The following is a 12,296-nucleotide window of genomic DNA, read 5'->3' as shown; positions in this document are numbered from 1 at the left end:
TGGACCAAGAGGAAAAAGAAAACAATTCATTACAGATAAGAAGAACACTATAAGCCAAGACAAGATCTTAAAAGCACCATGGCCATTATAGGAACAGTAAATGGACAAGTATGATAAAAGCAAGGGGTATGATTGCAATGAATGTGAAAAATAATCCTGAAGTTGTGGACAGGTAAGAGGTTTAGATATGAAGTGATAGGTCTGGTCTGAGAAGAGAAATTGCATATTGTGATTTTAGTACATTCACAGTGAGTTGATTGTTGGAATCTTGAGAATTGTGAGGATATGAGTGTAGACTAGCAAAAGTAACTAGAGTTAGAAAGGACTAATCCTTCAGTTCCCTGTTACTACCTGGCTCCCTGGCATCCTGGCATACCTGATTAAGAATAGTGAGATGCCGCAGGCAATAACTCATGTTTCCTGAGGTGCATTTCAGGGTTCAGTATTCACTTGAAATTCTCCTCAGTTGATGCTTTCCAGGGTCACAATGTTAATGATAGGCCTAGTATATACTCTTCTTATATATTTGCAAAGCCAAACAAGATATTAAAGACTCCAAAAAGTTCTGCAGCACAAAAATGTGTTTAGCTCTATTTAGCTTAGTTTCCCAAACTAGTTGTTATGCAATTTACCTTGATTCCTGCAAACACTGTTATTATCTCATGGGTTAGTGTTCCCTTCTGTTGAAGCTTTGGGAATCTTCTACCTAAGTGATGTCTTTGATGAAATAAATGCTGCAGTGCATCTTCTCCTCCAATTTGGGAACAGTAGACAGAACACAGAACTCACACCGGGGCAGCTTAGCTCTGTCCTTCAGGACTGACCAATAGTGTGATTTTGGATGAATAATGGAGTTGAATCAATATTTTCCCATAGGCTGAGTGGGGCTGATGACTCCTGTCTTCTCTCCTACAAGCATCACAGGAATGGAGTGAGCTAACAGGTTGATAGTGTTTCATATATACAGGGAGGGCTACTGGTTTTATCCCCAGGGTTTTAGTCTGAATACTGAACCAGGTCAGGAGTGTGTTAATATTATAACCAGATAATTTATTTGTACCATTTTCTCTAAACTCAAGTGATCTGAAATAATATGGTTTCAATGTTAGCCCCTAATCTCGAGTAATCTCATAAAAGAAGAATTAATTTTAAGAATAAGGAGACATAGTCTGGCTGCCAATTGCCCTAAAAATGATCTGTGTGAAGGGGCTCAGGATATGCCCCTCAAAATATGTCACTTTGGTATATCGATTGTTTTGAGCTGAAGGCGATACGGAAGCAGCACATGCAAGAGGAGCTTTCTGACTAAAAGCAGGGCATAAATTTTCCTTTGTAAAGGGGCCTCCTCATCCCATACCAGGAAGTGCTGAACAACTCTCATCACTAGAGATAGCTTGGGTCTTCATAACGAACCTTACCAAACCACTCTTATCTAGTACACATTTCCTAGTCACCTTCTCATAGTTTACCATCTGTAGGAGCCCAAACTACCTTTATATCCACTTAGTCACTTAGTCAGTTTATTACCATTGGTTAAAATAGCATATAAGCCCTCAGAACCAGCTGTCTCTTTGAGCTTTTACATATCTTCTGTGAAGCCCCTATGTGTGTAAAAATATTAACATCAATACAGAAACATATGCCTTTTCTTCTGTTTATATTTCATGTGTTTAATTTGCTGGCCCCCCTGCTGCAGAACCTGAGAGGCCAGGGGAAAATGTTTTATTCTTCTAAATGTGCAAAGGTCCTACATTGGAAACTTGAGAAACAGGATTCTAATGCAGAAACAGACATTTATTCTGATTTGACTGGGGCGAGCCAGTTATCTTTCGTTCCTGCTACTTCATGATATTTGGAAGGAGGATTTTTGACTAGGCTAAGGTCAAAGTCATCTCTGGATCTAGCACCGATGATTATATTAGTGCACAAAAGCACTGCTCCACTTTTGTGATCATGAAGAAGGGACACATTAAAGAGTGATGGAGGATTTCAAATCCTCTCTTATTCTGAAGAGACGTTGAGGATTTCTGATCTTATTTTCTCACAAGTGTAGACTTTTCTTACAGGAAAGAATCCAGATTCAGTATGTAAATGTACTATTGGAAAGTTGGGGTTTTTAATGTTTAATTTCCTGGTAAGTTTCCAAAGCCCAGTGAGTACCTGTTGGACTCCTTTGGTACATTTATCCACACTACCTTTAGCATCTATTCTGATACCTGGTTATCAGCTTAGAATTCACCTCCTAACTACAGAGGATCTGCCATATTAATTCCTGAGCTCCAGAGATTAGGGACTATCATGCTGTGGCTGATCTAAATTTCCAAGAAGGTAAGCCCCATTCCCAGAGCCCCAGTAAAGAAAAGTAAGATGGGAGGCCAAGGTGGGAGAATCACTTGAGCCCAAAATTTGAGACCAGCCTGGGCAACATGGTGAAACCCCGTCTCTACAAAAAATACAAAAAAATGGCCGGGCGCGGTGGCTCATGCTTGTCATCCCAGCACTTTGGGAGGCTGAGGCTGGCGGATCACGAAGTCAGGAGATCGAGACCACGGTGAAACCCCGACTCTACTAAAAATACAAAAAAAAAAAAAAAAAAATTAGCCGGGCGTGGTGACAGGCGCCTGTAGTCCCAGCTACTCGGAGAGCCTGAGGCAGGAAAATGGCGTGAACCCAGGAGGCGGAGCTTGCAGCGAGCCGAGATTGCGCCACTGCACTCCAGCCTGGGCGACAGAGCAAGACTACGTCTCAAAAAAAAAAAAAAAAAAAAAAAAAAATACAAAAAATTAGCTGGGCCTGGTTGTGCATGCTTGTAGTCCCAGGTACTCAAGAAGCTGAGGTGGGAGGGTCGCTTGAGCCCAGGAGGGCAACGTGGTAGTGAGCTGTGATCACACCACTGCACTCCAGCCTCAGCGACAGAGTAAAATCCTGTCTCAAAAGAAAAAAAAAAGGAAAGAAGAAGAAAAGAAAAGTAAGAGCTACTTTCAGCAGCTCAACTGTAGGGATCACAACTTCCCTTTTTGTTGTTTTATTATTTTTTGCTTTTTGGTGGTTCTCCTGGATATACTACTAATAGGCTAATCGTTGGGGATGTTGGAGGGAGAATCTGAAAGGGAGCACTGGGCATTGTAACAATCAAAAGGAGTGGATCCATGGATAAAAGTATTTAGGGAAGGATCTGGTTGGAGGAAACAAATGTGTCAGGCTTAGGATGTGTAGCAAATATTTTGTTCTTTGTTGTTGCTTCACTTGGACTGAGAAATCTGCTCATGGAGTTGGCAGTGAGATAGTCTACCAACCCCAGAAATGCCAATATGTCAAAAGGAAACCTTTTCCCTTCAGCAAATAAAATATTAAGTGGGCTCAAGGAAAGCCAGTGGGAAGTGGCCTGTAGTAGGAGATGAAAAATTAATTTTAATGCATGGGAGACTAAGTAGTTCACTTATTTCACAACCTCAATCAATTTTAATATTTTAGTATTTAATGCGAATGTGGTGCCTCTCATAATATTTTAAAAGTTGTTTCTCACTCTTTGGCTTTTGTCCTACAAGTTCTTTCTGTTTTTTTAGCCGTTTTTCTGAGTATGCTGATAGGGAGGTTTCCATGGATTTAATATTACTCCAGGCAAGAATCTATCCTCTTCTACTCTCACTAGTTTAAAAAGTTCTAAGTTTATTAAATAGGGAGCAAAGAAAGTAGAGAAGATCCCAAGCCAGCTTTTAGGCAGGCTGATTTTTGGAGAGCGCCCTGAACCCTGAGAGCCTCTCAAGTCTTCCAGGACAGGCCATTGTGTGGAGAGCAAAATGGAGTCATTTAGTCATTAGTTCCTCAGATACAAGCCCAAGAGGGGAAGCTGTCTGCCTCTCCCCACAATTTAGACACTTATCTTACAAATTCACCAAGCTCGGTGATTTCTGAACAATGCCAGCTGTTAGGGAGCCATTTCCCTGGCATTTTCCCCATAATTTGATTTGAAAGGAAAAGATTAAACTCAGCCCGACCCAGAACTGTCAGCCCAGTGCCCTCAAAGAGTTGACAGGAAAAGAAAAAAAAAATCCGCAGACTCTTTCAGTTGAAGAAATCACCTTTACCTGTGCATTAAGGAGAGACAATAAGGCATGGGCCAGAGGGTGAATGGATATTACCAACCATGGAGATTTCTCCTCCCAGAAAGATGGACTAAAATGAAGACTACAACTTTTGGGTAATATTAATTTTAGGAATAAAAGTTCAGTAGTACTTACATGGGCATCAGCTGGTATGACTGTGTTAGCATTCTCAAGATACTTATAACAACTAAGTTTTCCAAGATGTGGTGATACCTCTTCTAATTCAATCATAAACTTGTCTTTTTATTTTTTCCATATCTAGGTAAATATTAATATCAGAATGTTTACATTTTATTAAATGCTTTTTGACTTAATCCTCCCCCACAAGGATGATTTACATGATAATGTTACCTTTGTTTCTTTGTCCGGGTCATTCATTTCTAGAGAGGTTAACTCGCTCCAAGTGAAACAGCTAATAAATGCAAGAGCTGGGTTTTGGTTCAGGGCCTTTTCTCGTCTTCACATCCTGGAACCTTAGTCACAATGCTTTGCATCTTCTCTGAAAAATGCAATGTAGAAGTGTGTTAGAAAAGTTCTAATTATTGGAATAGCATGATTTTTCACTAATACCATCACTCATATTCTTGCAGAATATAAGCGCTTTAAAAATAGTCTTCTTGAGCTTGTTCTCATTGTCCTTCTGCTCTGGGCTCTATTTCAGTTTATTGAGGGACACTTTCAGAGGACCACGATTTCCTCTGTTGACACTATCCTCTTAATTTAACGGCAACTCCAAAATATTTCTAATTTCATTTGATCAATAAGTCAGTGTTTAATATAAAGAAATGTATTATATATTCATAACATAAAATACGATTTCAGTTTATAAATAATCCAATTCTCTTTTTTTTCATAGATGAACGAAGAGCCAGGCGTAGACACTCACTTTCCCAGAGACACACAACTTTCTGGGTGTCAAGCCAGAGCTGGTCCCAGTATCCTGTTTCCTAATCTAGTGCTTGTTCTAGTGTTTCATTTCAAAGACATTTATACTTTTTTTACACCACTTCTTAGAATAATGAGACCTATATATATATATAGTCTATAATATGTATATATGTAAAATTTACTGTGTACATTAGCACTTTTATTTTTCTCCCTTCACCCTTTTAATGTAACATTTCATATGGCTTCCCTGTTTTCAGCAATTATGCCTCAAAGTTCCCCCATTTTTTCATTCACAACAGTGCCTAGGACAGTTCCGAGAAAACATTAAGTCCTCATTAATTATTTAATGATTGATTAATCATCTTTGAGATGAATTCGCATGCATTTATGATTTTAAATTCCTCAGTATGTCATTTTTATTATTTCCTATTTATTTTTTATTGGTAGACTTCTATTAAACTCAGAGGTCATCTTGTGGTGCTGAGACTCTGAAACCTATATTCCAAGAGCAACTAGGACACCATAGAATTTGGTTCTGTTAATAGCTCCTTTGACATTGCTGAAAGTTACTAAATCTAAATTTCCATACCCATATGCCAAGATGCCTCCCAGTGATAAAAATTAATGAAACTGCATTAAATAACAGAAATGCTTGCCTTAAGACCCTTAGGGGGTCCCTTTGTCTTCATTCTGCGTCCTTTGAACTTGGTGTGATGGAGTGGAGACTTGGTAGGAAAGGAGACACACAGGTGGGCAACCAGGAAAGTATTTGGGAGAGATGATTTGAAAGAGAAGGATATTAAAGAGGGACCCCAGACTTCAATAGGGGTTTACCTTTACTTGGGTTCTTAAGTAATTTTTGTATTAAGCAATGTAAAAAGATAGAATTTTGCTTTAAGGATTCCCAGAGATTGAAGGGCAAGTTAACCAACTCATAACTACACAGTGCAAATCATTTCACCTAAGGGGAAATACACACATGCATATGTGTCTGCGTCTTTGTGTGTATCAAATAAATAATATTCCTTGTTGATTCAGTTAACTGCTTTGTACTTGAAAGGACATAGGATGGCTTATAGAGATTAATCAACTATAATTGTATAACACATTAAGAGAAGGTAAGAAAGAAAAATTAACAACAAAAGAGATTTAAAATGAAGCCAAGAATGAAGCATATATAAAATACATATCATATAAAAAGGGTACGTTTGATCTAGGTAGGTCAATAAAACTCTAGGGTCAAAGAGTTCTGATATTCATGAGCCATGTTACTTTGGACAAGTTTGTTCATGAATTTGGATAAGATTTTGTATGTGCTGTTGACAGGGACAGGAGACAGGGAAATACTGGGTAGAAGAGGGCAGTTCCCTGGCAAAGACCCCACCCTCAAGTCTGGAGACCTGTGGCCCTAAATGGGGACAGGCATTGCTGTTTTCACACCCAAAAAGTTACCTTTTGGCCTGCCATGCCTCCAGATGAGCAGGTGAGGAGATGAGGAGACAAGCAGACAGATGGCAGAACGACACAGCAGAGAAAGAGAAGAGGAGGAACTCCTGAGTGCCAAGAGTTCAGCTGGGGGCAGTTGGAGGGAGTTGGACCACTGGACTGAAGTTCTGGGAGAAGATCATCTTCCCACTCCACACCCGCTTCCAGCTCCCCATCCATCCTGCTGAGAACCACCTCCACACTCAGTAAAACCCTGCATTCATCCTTCAGGCCCATGTGTGACCTGATTCTTCCAGGATGTTGGGCAAGAGCTTGGGATACAGAAAGCTGTCACACTGGCCCTCTGCCCTTGAGAAAAGGCAGAGGGGTCCATTGAGCTGTTAACACACTCAAGCTGTCCAAGGATGGCAGAGCTAAAAGGGCACACTGTAACACACACACACCTGGGCTCCTGCACCTGTCTATGTGCTCCCCCTCCCCTCAGGGGTTTGAGTGGTGGCAACAGCCCAACAGGCGAGCCACACCCATGTCACATGTCCTGCAAGGGGGATCAATGAACTCTCCCATTTCACTGTGTTTTCAAATACTTACAGAATATTTTCCCTGCCCTGTAGAAACTGGCAGTCTAAGTAGGAAAATAAGACTTACTCTACGGAAATGATTAAAATGGACTTTCGTAATTACATATACATGCTCCATCTCTCTTAAGCCTTGATCTCATCCTGTTTGCTTCTGTTTCAGCCATGCTGCTGCCAATGCTCCCTGCCCACTTGCCCTGTGGACAGTCACCTCTGGTAACAAGTGTGTTCTGTCTTGTCACTTCTAACCCAAGGCATTCCTTTTGGACAGAAGGTTCAGGGAAATCCCTTCCACTGTCAGCAACTGGAGTGTCTTCAACATTTTTCTTGAGTCACCATCTTTTGCTGTATTATTTTTTCTTTTATTATTTTTCCTTTAACCAAAGTCTTATCCTATCCCAATTTTTATTTATTTTATTTTATTTTTTTGAGACGAAGTCTCACTCTGTCACCCAGGCAACAGAGCAATGACAGAGCAGAGTGCAGTGGGGTGATCTTGGCTTACTGCAAGCTCCACCTCCCAGGTTCACACCGTTTTCCTGCCTCAGCCTCCCGAGTAGCTGGGACTGCAGGCACCCACCACCACGCCCAGCTAATGTTTTGTATTTTTAGTAGAGACAGGGTTTCACTGTGTTAGCCAGGATAGTCTCGATCTCCTGACTTCGTGATCCGCCCACCTCGGCCTCCCAAAGTGTTGGGATTACAGGCACGAGCCACCGTGCCCGGCCTCTATCCTATCCCAATTTTTAAAATCTAATTTATTTTTCCTCCAGGATCCTCCATACATCTACATCACCCAGTGCCCTCAGGAGCACATGCAGTCCCTATATCACAGCCTTTGTCATTTCTATCACTCTCCGTGCCTGCATTTGCTCTTGCCCCCTGGGGTTTTACTCTCATTTAACTTTGACACGTCTTCACTACCTCCTTGAGAGGAACTCCAGGGGCCTAGAAAGAACTGCTGGAAGTGGCTCATACGGTTTCTCAGAGGCGGTAAGAATTGGATGATGCAAATTTTAGAGGAGAGGGTTGTTATGTCTTGAAGGAACACAGCTGTGAGACACTTTTGCTACTCACTGATGAGAAGGAAGCCAGTGCTGGGATAGACCAGTCTGAAAGAAGTTGAGTTGACCCTAAAGTCCTAAGGCCCAGCATTCAAAGGTGGAGAATAATTCTACCTGATGCAAACTGAAGTTTGAATCCAAGAGGACAAAGCTGTAAAAATTTCCTGAAAGTAGTTGGATTCCAGGTATCACACAAGATGCTAGTATGCAGTAATGTATGCAACACACGTCAGGTTGCATGGAGCTTTCAGAACATCATGATCAGTCTCCATCTAAATACCCACAAGAATCCTGGTTTTGGAAACCTTATGGAAATGAATCCCCATAAGAAAAGCTATATTCTATTGCTACAGAAGTTCCCGTCTTAATAGTTTAATGAATATGTTTGTAAAACTTACGAATGTTTTAAATTTTTAAGAGGAGATATTGAGCATAATTAAAATTTGTAGCTTTTCAAAGTCATCATAACAAATACATATTATTTTATATTTTTAATTTTGTGGCATTATTGGGAGCTTTTATGATAAAAAGGCTATCTGCCTTTACTATTAATGACTTCAAATTATAGTGATGCTTGGCTTTCTACAACAACTTTTCATTGTTTTACTGCAGTATTTATATAATACGTATACACATATATCTCACAATAATACCATATGTGTTTATGCATGTGTATGACTATATACAATATATAGTGACCTACATAAGCTTTTAAACTACCTCTTTCAGTTTATTAAAAATAGGGATGTCCCTAATTATGAGTCTTTAAATCTTCTAAGATCAATACTTTCAACTTAATGTTATAATTTTTAGTATGTTATTATTATTATTTCCAGTCAAAATAAATGTTGGGGTAGCTCAGTGGCCAAAGAAGTTCAGACCATTCAATCTCATAGAGGTTGTGGGCTGTCCACAGAGAAAATGTTATCACCCACCTTTTCATTGTCAACAGGCAAATCCAGGCAGATTCTGTTCCAAGTCTTTGGAAAAAATAGATACAGTTGGGGAAAAATATTGCTTTTTAAAAATCTGAACACAAGACTGATTATACATTTAATCAATGTACCAGGCATCCCATTCCATGACTCGGTGATACAGCTTTTCCTGAGGCCATCGAATTAATGTATCCTTGGAAAATCCCATGTAACAACTCCTTGAGCACTGATCAACCTTGAAATATGGGGTAAAAATCATGCTTTGGTGTCTCAATTTTCTGTTTTTCTTGGGATCCAACATCAAGACTTAGAGACCTCCTGAGAGACAAATCATTTGACTGAGAAGACTGTTTGTTGTTGTTCTGCTTGTACTTGAACTGAGATGGGAATTGGATGTCTGGGATCATCAGTGGAGCAGGAACAGATAAACATACACAATATGAGTGGCAAGAGTGGAACTAAAGACTGATGCCAAGAATGAAAACTGGCTGTCTAAAAAGAGGATGCCAAGAGCCAAGTGGAAAAGTACCAAGATTTGTATCAGGAAATATGAGGCTAAATCAGGAAGTTGGAGGGAACCTGAGACTGAAAAAGTTAAGAGGAAGCTATGGTGTGGTATTTCCTTAGAGTCTGACATTTGACAACTGTCCCTAAATGTGTCCCTTCTGCACTTGTACCACAGGCAGTTTCCTGGAGCCTGGCACTTTTGATTTTATTGTGGGATTTCTCAAACATTGGTTAATAGTAGACTTTCCAGGAAGCCTTGTTAAAGGCATAAATGTCCTTGTCCAAAACCTAAAATACTGGTTTAGGGCAAGAATTGGTATTTTTTTGGTATAAAGTACCAATAGTAAATATATTTGGCATTGTGAGCCACATGATCTCTATTGCGACTTATCATCTCTGCTCATCTAGCACAAGAACAGCTATACATAATATGTAAATAAGTGAACGTGGCTGTGTCCAACTAACAAATCTTTATTAAAAAGGCAGTATGCCAGAACTGGCCCAAAGACCGTTTTGCTGACTTGTGGTTTAGAACAGTATTATTCCTTTCCCCAACATAGTAATCTAATACATCTTGAAAAGAAATTAGCAAAACATGGTGGCTTCAAAATAGAAAGCCAACTGTTTCTCTTAATGATCTATGTAGTTTTGCAGATAATGTTATTATTGGTGCTCAATATCTCTATGTTTAAACGTTGTCAAGAGATGGATGTACAAAAATGTGGTGGCAAATATAGTTTGTTTTGGAAGCTACTGGAAAAGGATCCTGGTTCTCCAAGTAACTCACTCACTTACCTGCTCTCATGTTAGAAGTTCCACCTTTAGCAGGTCAATTCCATTCGTAGCAAAAATACGATTCCTGAAACAGTATGCAAATTAAAGAAGAGAATATTTATTCCTACCTTCATGGAGGAAGAAGAGCAAATTTCTGTCTGACAATTTAAAGACTTCTGAGAATGTAAGCAATATTTATTTATTGAGAGGAAAAATGATTTGAAGACAAAACTATGGAGATTATTCTAGGCTAGCATCCAGGATTAACAGCTAAGTGAGATTGTTTATAAAGTCCTTTTCAGTGAGACAAGGGTTTATTGGGATGTGGGACAGAGGGAAGAGGAATGTAGATTTAATGTTTAGTTTAGGCAGGCTTTCTGTGTGTGTGTATGTGTGTTGTGTAGGACATGGCTGTGAAGGCAATGATAGCATGTGTTAAAGAAACGAGCAGCATTTAAATGAAATGTTCCCAAAGACATTCTAGTCAAACCCAGCTCCTCCATTAAGGAATCAGCTCATCTTTCGCCTCTGGGTGGGGTGTAATCAGTTTCCTGATTAGCATTTGCTGTCACAAGGATTTGAAGTTGCTTCTACATGACTCAGAGAGTCACTATGAGCTCAGGGAGAGCCAGCTCCCTGTAACTGCTGGTCAGCCTCAGTGGGCCCATGACTCCTGTGCACATGCCACAGTCAAATGTAGACAAGTGGCAAACCTGATGTTTGTTTTGGGGTGCTTTTAAGTCTAGCTCTGTGACTTCCCCTCCGTCTCTTTTGAGCTTCCCGTATTTTGTTGTTTTGACACATTGGTCCTAAGTCTTTATAGAAGTACAGGCCTTTCTTGGGCTCCCTTTTTAAACAAAACAAAACAAAACTGAAGCCCAGTTTATCTTCCAAAGGAGAATACTGTGCCCTAAGAAGGGACTTGACTTCTGGGAATAACGAGTTTAATAAACCAATCAAAGATAATACCTTTACTAGTTATTTGAATTTTTTTCAATTATTTGCCTCCTATGGGGGTTCTATACTCTTTCCTCACAAGGATTCACTAATTGGAAATTTCATTAGGAGATAGTTTCAACCACCTCTGCAAGCTGTCACATTTGGAACGGTTTTGGATCAGAATTCTACAGTTAATTAAATGACAGGAGACCTGGGTTTTTGTCCTGTCTCAAATTACTAAATTAGCTATAAAATTGTTTTCCCATTATCAATCTCAGTTTTCTCATTCTATAAAATTAAGGTTTGGAATTACATCATTACTGCTTGAAATGCAGAATAAGCTAATTTATACTAAAGTATTAATGACTGACAGTGGCTTAATTTGTTAGTTATCCAGGAACAGTGAAATTTGAAAGCCCTTAGACCCTAGAGGTTCTGCAGCAGTCTCACTTTAGTCACCATTGTCAATGCAGAAAGCTTCCCAATTTCCTTCAAATCATCATTTAGAATGCAGTTGCAATTGAGGCAGGCAGAAAAATGGTCAGAAAACAGAAAAATGTTTTTGTTAAGGATAGATGTTTTCTATAATTTCTGTGAGGATTTTGAGTAGGGAAGAACCTTAAGCAGGCATGGGTAATCAGACATGCTTTACATGCTGAGATTTGGTGGAGGGGTTGGTGCTTTTATGTGTAAACCACCCCAAAAGATTTTGAGACAGAGAAACCTGTGCCTACTTGGTTTTGGCACATAGTTGTCACCACTCTGCATATGTACTCTAAACATTAATCCATATTCTCCTTCCCCCTGCTCCACAACCCCATAGACTCCTATCTCATTCAAAATGTTTTTTTAAAAAATAAATGATCTTGCTTAGCTATAATGCTTGATGCAAGCTTAGAACAATATCCACAGTTCTATCTTCAGCTCATTTCTCTCCTCTCCCTGAATTGCTTACCCCATGGGTGTAGGAATGATTTTTCTCTTCTTTCATTTTGCATACAGTGTTAGACTATAAATCTTCCATATCTGATTGGACTCTTTGCCCAAATGACTATTCCC

Source organism: Hylobates moloch, unplaced genomic scaffold (assembly GCF_009828535.3).
Source record: "Hylobates moloch isolate HMO894 unplaced genomic scaffold, HMol_V3 SCAFFOLD_5, whole genome shotgun sequence".
Taxonomy (NCBI): domain Eukaryota; kingdom Metazoa; phylum Chordata; class Mammalia; order Primates; family Hylobatidae; genus Hylobates; species Hylobates moloch.
Note: the sequence above shows the minus strand (reverse complement) of the source record.